Consider the following 3,968-nt stretch of genomic DNA (forward strand, 5'->3'; position numbering starts at 1 on the left):
AAGTGTATCCAGCCCACAGACGCCAAATGGCGCAGAGACCCATTTGAAACCATGTGCGCGTCAAAAATATTTGCATTTTCTCAATAACTATTCTTGAGGAAGCGATTTAAGATGAAAAATATTTGACTTCGTTGGTAGAAGTAAGTTTTAGAAGCCACTTAGGATACTTATTCAAACCATTCAAAATGGAAAATGAAGGATAATTCATCTTTGAAAATATATACTTGAGCATGTGTATTTTGTTATCTTATTCGGGTAACATAGAGCCAAATGGCGCAAGGTTGGCATATCATCATCTGATGAAAGTGCAGCACTGCCGCTGTTTCCACACTAAGAATACTCATAACCTATCCCAACCTGAGTGGATATATAAATTCAGAGGGAAAAATCACAAACTATACTATACCGATACAGCTAGATATCAAGATTCTCAGGACACAATGTCTAAACTAAATTACCCAACAAAAAGTTTGAATCATGAATAGAATATAGTTAACATAACCCCCCGTGCAAACGGTCATCACGTATCAGCTAGTAAGAAAGGAGGGAACAAATCTTGATTAACAGAACAATGGAGCACCATCTTTAGAGATTGTACAAACTGTAAAAAAAAAGAAATCGGTCAGAGTAAAAAAACATGACTGGATATATATACAGCTGGATATCAAGATTCTCTGGAGAAATGCTTAAACTAAAATACTAATAAAAAACGAATCATGGGCCATTCAAAAACAACTTCATATAGATATATACTCAACAAAGAGTTTGAATCATGAATATGCAACGCACATGCTAACATGACCCACCATGCAAACGATCATCATAAATACCTTTGGAACCCACAACTCAACATAAAGATGACAAAGACAAACATGTATACCAAATAGCATCTGAAAACATATCAGGGAAGATAATTTTCTGGCAGAACCAAGCATGCGTATGAAACTATCTAAATATATGTGCTAAACAGCCACTGGAAACATTGCTATAGAACAGACCGGATAAAGCAATTTCCACACAGAACAATGCATGCATGTTTGCACAACCAATCAAACACATGTATAGCATAGATACTGACAAACAATTAGTCTAGAAAGACTAACTATGCCGGAGCAAGTTGATCATGAAACTCCATACCAAGACATCTCCAGATTTTTCCGGAAATGAGAGTTCAGTAAGCTACTACCTTCAGCCTCCTAACTGATTTGAGAGCAGCATTTATTAGTTTTTACAAACTTGAAAAAAAACATTAGGCACATTTGAATAAACATTCAAGAGAAGGGAACTGCAAAACGAAGTTCAGTAAACAGAAACGTCGCTATAGCTCATGACTAAATTGACTCTCTTTCAGCAAAAAGTAGGAAAGTGTAACCACCTTAGTAAAAAAATAGAATGAGCATGCTACCATGCCCTCGCGCAGTTCAAGCTACATTCGAAGAAGGGACGTCTATTGAACAAAAACTGGGTCGATAGTATTTTGCAATAGCTAACTATGCAACTTTTCTCCACAAATATGAGATAATTTAAATGGCAGGATCATGTTTGTTTTCCCCTTATTTTCAGTTGGATTGTAATAACTCAGCAGCAAAGAGTACACCACCGTGGTTTAGTCTACCAATCTGATTCAATTCAAGAATGGGTAGCCTATTCTCTTGTATATGTCAGTAAGCTCTTTTTTGTACTCAAGTCAAAACTAAGCATAAATAGCTACTCACCTACATAAGTTGTTGTTGCACATGCCCATGTATTTGGTGCGAGTTGAGGCCTCCTTTAAGTAACATTATGACCACTCTTCATACCTACAAACACCATCAAAGTATGAAGTCAAAGCGAGGTGGAACCATGCAAGGACTAAAGAAAGGCAAAGTGTCCGATTCATAAGCAAAGAGAGCAAGAGACCGAACTTTCAGAACATTTAGGTTTATTAGTAAGGAAATAGTGGTAACATTTTCTTAGTAATTAAGCTCGATGGAAATAAAGGTACTTTTCATGTATGACGCCCAAAAAAAGTTTAAACATCTTTTCCTTTTGCTGTACCATGACCAGACCACAATGTGAGCTGCAGACAGGGAAAAGTTCAGATCCAAAATCATATCTAATAGATATGTTTGTACATTAAGGAAAAGAAAAACATTACTGGTAGCATTCTGCAAAAACACATTAAGAAATGGAGCTTTTGGACCAGTGAATTACACTGGTATTCTCAAAATACCACATCTACAATCTCACTGGTGAGAACCAGTGCAAGATTAAGAAATTATCTAAGTCTATAAGCTTTTTATGAATGATGCTAGACTTATTTTTTTATTGCAAGAATCAATGCTAGCAGGCTGTTTCGTAGAGTTACTCAGCGGAAGATGCCACAACCAATAGAAATTGGCAGTAGATTTCATCTATGCCTGCTGCTCCATCCTGCAGTAATTATTTAGAACAACAAATAAGATGATTGTCAGATTAGAGAAGGCACACTTCTTGCATAAAAAAGAGAAGGCCACACTAAAGAAGCACATTCCTAGTATGTATCTATAAACATAGATATGCTACTGATAAATATAACTGAACTATTTCCCATAGGAAAAGGAAAACATGCATGTGGCTAGAAAGAATAAGCATGTAGCTAGAAAGAAAGGAAGCAAACATCAAGCAGCAGGACATAGTTACAGCAAAGTAGGAGCTCAAGATGCAGCAACAAAGGAGGTCCTAGAACCAGCTAAATAAACAGAGATGAAGTAGTCAAAGCACACGCATGATGTGGATCGGTGCACAGAGGTAAAAGAATAGTCATCCACAGACAAGCAAAAGAGCAATCCATTTACCCGAACTGGAAAGGAGAAGTAGGCTAGAAAAGGAGGAAAGACGGACCATAAGGCCAAGGATGAACAACAAGCAAAATGAACTGAACGCAAAAAAGGTTAACAAATATGCATTTCATCAAACATCTTGCAGAAAAGAAAATGGAGCGTGGTGTCACCTCAATTAATCGCCGAAGGAAGAACACGAAATCAGCAGGGCATAGAAAAAATAAGGGTACACGACAAGATCAGGAAAGGAGAACGAATCTCAACCAACAGTCCCGTCCAGAGTATGGACGACATTGCAGCCGACGAGAGCACCACCGGTGAAGGAGAGGCAATCCAATCGAAGAGAGAGAGAGAGCGCAACACAACGAGGAGGAGAAAGAGAGCAAAGCGGTCAAAGCGAGAGCGCGGCCGACCTATGCTCGTTAGCAAGTCATGCCGGCCTCCTAACCCTCCCCTGCCAGCCAGCCCCCGATGCGAAGAATCCGCCGGCCCTACTATCCCGCGGCGATGACCTGCACTGATTTAGAACCATCGCACGCAGCAGCGCAGATCCGAAAGGTGCCAAAGCAGATGACGAGCCAGCGTGCGAGGCCACGATCCGATCCTTCCGCCTGTTGGCCTCGCTCGCGCTGCTCCTCAGGAAATGCCGTTGTGAGGTGGGGGCTGGGAGGCCGGCAGCCAGAGAGAAATCGGTGGAGTAAACGGAGCAGCGAGGAGGCGGATTGATGGCTGGCGAGGAGAAAGGAGGAGGAGAGAGAAGGACGGGATGCGGGTCTCGAGATGTGAGGGAACACTACCGGCTGCGCTACAGCAAAAGCGAACGCCCACACCCAGCCGCAAGACCGGGGTCACTGGTCATGGCGCAGGAGTCAGCCAGAGCACGACGCATGACCCGACTCACTCCGACCGCAGACGAAACTCAACGACATGAACAGAAAAAAATCAACCCATAGACGTGTAGGACCATCATCCAACGTGGCCCACCGGTCATTGCATGGAAAGGCAGCGGCGGGTGTGTATGCGGCAGCACATCTCGTACGCATCATGACATAGGAGCACTATGCATCGGTCTGCTACCCCACGCGCACATCCATGCATCGGTCAGCCAACCCCTCTCTCTCTTCAAACGAAGCAAAAGAGGAGACCAACGAATGGGGCCAGCCACGA

The 3,968-nt window shown here is 42.2% G+C and overlaps 1 long non-coding RNA gene across 3 annotated transcripts; it reads right to left on the minus strand.

Annotated features, from left to right (window-relative positions):
• Positions 1-207: 207 nt before the first annotated feature.
• LOC125508530 lies at positions 208-3,706 on the minus strand. 3 transcript variants are annotated; one of them, XR_007283583.1, is made up of 4 exons: positions 2,972-3,700; positions 1,716-2,412; positions 1,138-1,200; positions 208-601 (listed from the first exon to the last, which is right to left on the minus strand). It is a non-coding gene; the product is annotated as an uncharacterized LOC125508530 (long non-coding RNA). The 3 variants fall into 3 exon arrangements; XR_007283581.1 differs by having other exon boundaries at positions 1,716-3,703; XR_007283582.1 differs by lacking the exon at positions 1,138-1,200 and having other exon boundaries at positions 1,716-3,706.
• Positions 3,707-3,968: the final 262 nt, after the last annotated feature.

The sequence above is a fragment of the Triticum urartu genome, chromosome 5 (assembly GCF_003073215.2).
Source record: "Triticum urartu cultivar G1812 chromosome 5, Tu2.1, whole genome shotgun sequence".
Lineage (NCBI taxonomy): Eukaryota > Viridiplantae > Streptophyta > Magnoliopsida > Poales > Poaceae > Triticum > Triticum urartu.